The sequence below is a fragment of the Gadus macrocephalus genome, chromosome 5 (assembly GCF_031168955.1).
Source record: "Gadus macrocephalus chromosome 5, ASM3116895v1".
Lineage (NCBI taxonomy): Eukaryota > Metazoa > Chordata > Actinopteri > Gadiformes > Gadidae > Gadus > Gadus macrocephalus.
The window spans coordinates 2,512,597-2,519,946 of record NC_082386.1 but is presented as its reverse complement, the minus strand read 5'-3'; the positions used below and the strand labels follow the sequence as shown (position 1 = coordinate 2,519,946).

Here is a 7,350-nt window from a genome sequence, read left to right as displayed (position 1 = left end):
TTTTGGCACGCACATTTCTCTACAAAGCGCCCCCTACAGCTTCGTAGTAGATATTTCACAACACTGTCGTAACAACTCGTTGACGACCCTTCCCCATGCACTTCTACGCGAGCCATGTGCATTTGTTTTCAAAGAAGCCGGCGAATGCGTGGAGCCATGTCCGAAGTAGATGTTCATAAAGTTTAGGCAAGGTTATACATTTTTAAAATGGTGTATTTGTATTGCAATAAACATAAATCCATCATTTTTTATAGTTGACGGGGAGAATTTATATCCTAGATTATAATTGTTTTATCTTAGGTTGAACAGAACAATCAGTGTAAAGGTACGGCCACACCAAACGCGTTACCCGCGTACCACGCGTATAAAATCGGCAATTTTTCCATAGGGAAGCATTGGTTTACGCGCGTATGAGGTGTGTACACGCGTATCATGCGTACCAAGCAACATTTTACTCGCGTTAGGGGCGTATGAGGCGTGTATATATACGCGCGTACATATACGCGCGTACGCGAGGAGTTCAAAAAATTGAACTTTTTACGCTCATACGCGTGATACTTAGCCGCAATAGCCAATCAGCGTGGAGCTTGACCCGACGTCACTGGCAGAGAGTAGTGACCTTTGCACAGAAGCATACGGCCGACATCTTTCTTTATTCTGGGTGGAAATAGTAACATAGTTACGCCATTAAATGCGTTTATGGAAACGCGCGTACATGGTACGCGGGATACGCTTTTGGTGTGTCCGCACCTTAAGAGGTTTGGCCAACATAATAATCTAAATAAACAAGAACGGGGATTCAGTCTGTATCTGGGGGACGAGACAGACGAACAGCAAAACACCCATGGAAACAAAGGTGTTTATATGGTCTGACTTTATTCTCAGAATTCTGAGAAAAAAAGTCAGAATTCTGACATTAATCTCAGAATTCTAACATTAATCTCAGAATTCTGAGATAAAAAATCAGAATTCTGACATTAATCTCAGAATTCTGAGATTAAAGTCCGAATTCTGACATTAATCTCAGAATTCTGAGAAAAAAGTCAGCATTCTGACATTAATCTCAGAATTCTGACTTTAATCTCAGAATTCTGAGAAAAAATCCGAATTCTGGCTTCACTTTGCGACTTCGAGGGGTTCCAGAAAAAGCCATTTCGTTAATGGAAGACCAAAAGGTGAGTGAAACTGTAATATGTGTTGTTTTGGTGCCTGGAGTTGTAGCCTATGTGCTAGCTAATATGGTCGGACGAGTCAATGAATATAAGATAGCATAACTGCAAACGTACAATGCCTGGAGACTCTTGCTAAAATAGTAAATAGCCAGTCAGGCGACTAGACGCAGTTCGTACGGCGGACTGTTGTCCATGATATTCCCCATCTGGGGCATGTGTTTACCGCAGGGATTCATAATCATATTAACCTCGCCACAACAGGAATATTATCCTGCTTTGCTGTCTGAGGGATGCATTTATTTTACTCTTGCATTTCCTACCTGCGAACATGGCATTAACCATCCGTAGCGTTAGCACTTGTGCAATCTAATCGGCTAATTTCTTCTTTGTGTAGTCTGTTACGTATTTTAGGAACACAAGCTGTATTTCCCTCACTTAACCAATAGGGGGTAGGACCAAACATATAAGCCGTAAATACTACACATAGCCACAAGGGAAAGCAGGACATTACTGAAGGCTGCAATAGATACTTTAGCCACTGAGGGCAGCACCACAGACCAGGCGAGGAAAACCGAGGTTTACGTCACACCGGTTCTTCTCCAAGTCTTCCGGTCCTCGCTGAGTCCATAAGAGCCTCCAGAATCGTGGAGGCAGATCAGAATTCTTCCGGCAGCGATTAGACATACGTGGGTTTATGGCTATGATCAGCTAGGAGAACGCTCGCACGTGCTTAGAACACATCTTCAATCTCTCTTTGCTTCAGAGTATCAGTTTACCATACCGAAAATACTTTATACAAATAAAGTCTCTTTAAAGCTATTCCTTTGGATTCGACCCCTCTTTCCCTGAAGAACTCTGCAAGTCAAGTAATAATATTAGGCTAATGCATTTGCATACAGAATAAAACAACAATGGCACGGTCACGTTCATGTAGCCTATGATTTACTGACCATCCCCATCTGCCTTCCCTTAGCTTCAGATGCTATTCCCGTCAGCCAAGCAACCCGGACATCAACTTATAAGAAAACACAATCAGTCGCCGTATAGCCTACATATGTGGTGCTTCTGTACTGTTCTCACATTGAAGCTCTTGGAGACAGGCTATCGATATGTAGCGTTTGCGATCAAGCGGTCAGTGCCGCTCATGTAACTATTTACAGTGTACCGCTGTTGATTTCTTCTTTATGCAGTCTACTATAGCCTCTCCGTCACTCACATTTCTCAACCACTACTGCCATCTATGGGCGGAAAATGATATAGCACGAGTTGTTTGAGGAGATCGCAGGTGACCTATTCAATTAGAACAATTGTGACAGAAATCCAATATAATTGGAACAAACTATCCATAACACATACTGTAATTGTGTTTATCTAAATACTTACAAAGGCATTTCCCTCCTAAAAGTCAATGAGTATGTCAGTTTGTTAGGTTAAAGTTAAGTTAAAGTTACTTAGCTCCATTCACCCCTGGCAGGTCAATCATGAGTTTCCTAATGGCTATTACTATGAAAGTGTCTAGACTGAATTCAAATAAATAATATCAGGTTTGATTGCAGTATTGAGATATCCTACTCATAAGTGAGTATGTGTATAGTGTTACATTGAGAGGTCTATCACTCCCTAGCTTTTTGATTTTTTTTTCTAGCCAGGAGAGTGTGATCCAGTTATTGAAAAGCTATACAGAGTCAAGAAAATAAAAATTATAATTGTTGTTCCATTATTGTACTGACCTCTGCGTTCAAAGCTTTCCTGCACATATAGATCAGTATTTTCCAACTGATTTAACAGGCTTTACCTTGACATTATATTTGCAATGTGAACTTTAGAGAAAATGGTTGTCTTTTCTTTTCTTTCTCCTCATGTGCAGTTTGACAACACCATCGAGCTAATGGATGATGCACTCCTGGCAGACTGAAGACTGCGGAACACATTTCCACCTTCTATTTTTTCAAAAGGCTCCTCGCAACATTATTCGAAGAATTACAGCAGTTTAACTGCTCCCAACACTGCCTGCAATGCCAGAATTGGATGAGCTAATTAAACTCTACTTCAGACTTTCTTTTAGTAACAAGGAAATACTTGCGATTTTAGCACATAGCAATCATATAGTACTTAGTATCAGAACTTTAAAAAGAATTTGTAAAAGACTTGGTCTGTTCAGAAGGAAGAACCAGACTGACTTGGACCAAGTGCTGGCTTTTGTCCAAAATGAGATTTTGACCAATGGACAGATGCAGGGGTACCGTTGGCTACATCTTCGCGCAGTTCAACGGGGATTTGTTGTTTCCCCAGATACCATAAGACGCATTATCAAGTTGGTTGATCCACAAGGTGTCGAATTAAGGCGAGCACGACGCTTGAGAAGATGACAATACAGCTGCAGAGGGCCAAATGCACTTTGGCACATGGACGGCTATGATAAGTTAAAGCCCTATGGCATTTGCATCCATGGCTGTATAGACGGTTTTAGCCGATATGTGTTATGGATGGAGGCCTATACCACAAATAATGATCCTAAAGTGGTTGCAAGTTACTTCATCAAGACAGTTTCAAGTATAGAAGGATGTCCAGAGAGGTTGCGTGCAGACAGGGGCACAGAAAATGGCTGTGTCGAAGAGATGCAGATGTTTTTGCGGAGAAACCACCCTGACAGTTTTGCAGGGGAGAAAAGCTTCCTTTACGGAAGAAGCACAGCAAACCAGCGCATTGAGGCATGGTGGGGTACCCTCCGCAAACAGAGTGCACAGTTTTGGATGAACCTTTTTAAAACTTTCCAGGATGATGGGCACTTCACAGGAGACTTTTTGGACAAAAACCTTATCCAATTCTGTTTCCTTAATCTTGTTCAGGTAAAATCTTTCCTTGCCTTATGAAATCAGTCGGTAATAAAAGTAGTATGCAAATCATTATTAACATACTTATGAGTTATAATCTGCATATATCACTGTAATTACATTTATAAGCACTCACATATTAAATGCTTTATAACAGTGATCATAACATCACATTATAAAGCATTTTTCAATGACTTATAAGGCCGAGTATCATAATACCTCATAATTCATTGCTGGTCACTCACTGACATGGTTTTTGCAAGGATAATAGTGTATTCTTCATTTCATAGTTGTAATATATTAAAATGGATTTATAATGCATTATAATAACTGTTACAATGCGTTATACTTGAGATTATAAATTCCTTTAACTGGTCATTCCTTGCTTTAAGTTTTACATTGATTATCCTTGATGTTTACAAAAATGCGTGGTATAAAGTATATGTTAAATATTGACTTAGCTGACGCAGCACCCTAGGCCTCAATTTAGAGAGGCAGCAGTAGTCCAACACCTCCTATTTCACAGGTTTGTAGTGAGTATTTACTGTGCTTCTTTCTTTGCAGGATGAACTGGATGAAGTTGTCCATACATGGAATTCACACAAAATCAGACCAAGATCAAGTAATGATGTGGGTTCGGGTCGGCCAGTGGTGATGTACTCGTTCCCAGAGTTACACAGTGCTGAGGATAGACTCAAACCGATTGCCATGGAGGAGGTTACTATGTGTTTGGAAGAGTGTACTCCCAAAGGCCAGTTTCCTTGCAATCAAACTGTTTTTGAACTATGTTGTCTACTAATGGAAGAGAAAGGATGGGATGCTCCAGCAGATCCACTAGCTGCAGCTGATCTATACAAAGGTCCCATGACATGCTATTTTATGTATTCTTTAATATAGGTATTAGTGGGCAACTAACACAGTATTCAAAGACGTTCCCTAAATTCAGCCGTGGTGCAGAGTTACAGCCACTCCGAGCCAGTCGCACATTGAGCTTCCCCCAAATGCGCTGTTTCGGTGGGCGTGTCAAGGAGGAGGGTGGGGGTGTGGCCCTGAGCAGCTTGCAGCCACCATGCGCTCTGTTTACAGTGGATGTATCGCAATGGCGAGGCGCACACAGCCTTTAGCTGTCTAATATCGTCTGGAGGCGCACACAATATGTTATATGATATAGATATCTATGTATTATATGATATTATTTAGATATAGAGCTCCAGGACTGTAACGCAAGTGTTGTACACTTCCTTGTTATTTGGATAACCGTTCTACTGTTGGTGTGATGGCGCATATCACGTCGGACTCTCGTATCTGGTATTTCTACAACGAGACTCGTATTGGGGGTTATCTCAGCCAAGGTTGAGAATGAATTGGGGGGAAGGAACTTTGGCTTTGACTCCCTCAAGAACATGAACCACGACATGGAGGAGAAAGGGATTGTTGGCGGCGAATGTCTCCCGCTTGAGCCCCGCTGAGGGACCACCGCCGGAGGCGGAGGTGCATAAGCGCTGCCCGGCAAAGATCCCTTTCTCCTCCTTGTCGTGGTTCATGTTCCAATTCATTCTCAACCTTGGCTGAGATAACCCCCAATACGAGTCTCGTTGTAGAAATACCAGAGACGAGAGTCCGACGTGTTATGCGCCATCACACCAACAGCAGAACGGTTATCCAAATAACAAGGAAGTGTACAACACTTGCGTTACAGTCCTGGAGCTCTATATCTAAATAATATCATATAATACATAGATATCTATATCATATAACATATTGTGTGCGCCTCCAGACGATATTATGAATCACAAACGACTTTGTCGGGTTCTGCGACGTCTCTGGTTCTTCCACTTTCACATCAACCTGAAGTCGACTGAACCGCGCGCTGCCTGCGGCCGGCTGCCCGCTGCCGGGCGATGGTGCCTCGCGGCAACCGGCGGCATGTCGCAGTTCATGTAGCCTACTTCAGCGAGTCAAACCAAAGTTCCTTTCCCCCAATTCCTTCTCAACCATGGCTTAGATAACCCCCACGACAGTCTCGTTGTGGAAATACAAGACACGTCAAAGAACCGACAAGAAACACTTGCGTTACAGTGTGTGTATTCACACACACACATGTGGCGCTCGCACGGTCGAGTCTCATTGGCGGGCCAACGTCTCTGGGCGGGCCAGGCAGAGTAAGGGGAGGAGCTGAGATTCCTGATGACGTCATGAGCACAGACATTCCAAATCAGCGCGCTTGAGCCTCCGTTTTTTCAAAGGCGAGCAGAACAGCTAGTGCTAGTTTTACACCAAACGCAAGTTTTAGCCACTGGGGGACCATAGGCATGCTAGGGGAACTCATATTTATGTTAGAAAACCTCCCAAAGTGAGATTTTCATGTCATGGGACCTTTAAGGGAGGAACTACAGGGACATTTTTGATAAATGAAATCCACTATATGGACGAGTATTGCTGTGCTGCAGCTAACTCAAGATGTTGTATTTTTCTTTCACACTTTTCAAGAATGTGTTTTTGTTGCTGCCCAAACTTTGCTAAAAGTGGTCAAAATTACAAAATTACAATGGTGCAATAGACATTCAGTATAACCATTACAGGTTTGATATTTAATAAAATCTGTTCTTTCCACCTACTTTTCAAGCTGTTTTATGGTGGCTAGTTGTAACCTGCTACTGGTGAAATGATTCACTGTACCTTTTAAATGAGTCACTTGATATTGGTAATTTCAGAGCCCTATTCTGTGCCGTGTTCCAATACCCGTACTTCTCCGTACTTACTAGCCAAAATTTGAGTACGCAGTATGGAAGTAAATCTGTGCCATCGGGTTTTGAAAATAAAAACACATTGAATTATAAGCACTGAATATTTATGCATTGAAATAACCTATCTGAATTTTTTGCCTCTGAATTTAACTCTTTACATTTTCAATATATCATATTCACCTTCATTTTTCAATGTTAAAAAATTCAACGTTAAAAAATTCAACTCAAATATTTTCAGTGTCCAGAAATTCAGTCCGCCAAAGTCACTGTCAAAATTCAATGTACGAAATTCAGTGTTAACATCCGGGGACCCAAGAAAGAGCAATCGATCCTAGATGCTAGATCGCGGTCAAACGAGTGGTCGCGTCATTCGGGTCAGAGGAAAAAACTAACAACCACAACGATTTATCAATGTTTATTTTGAGCTTGGCCTCAAATATTCGGACATCAAATCAATACTTGCCAGTAGGCACGCCTTCCACATAAGTGAGAGACATCTGAAGAGGATACTGTGAGATAGGGGACACTCTCGCCGCAAGGCGTAGGCTACTCTGACCTGTCGGTCCTGGTGGATTTTATTAGCGACCAACTGCAGTA

The 7,350-nt window shown here is 42.0% G+C and overlaps 1 long non-coding RNA gene across 1 annotated transcript; it reads left to right on the top strand.

The window, feature by feature from the left end:
* The first annotated feature begins 883 nt into the window (after positions 1–883).
* Positions 884–4,856, top strand: LOC132457541 (uncharacterized). The gene is made up of 3 exons (XR_009525711.1): positions 884–1,175; positions 3,040–4,021; positions 4,571–4,856. It is a non-coding gene; the product is annotated as an uncharacterized LOC132457541 (long non-coding RNA).
* Positions 4,857–7,350: the final 2,494 nt, after the last annotated feature.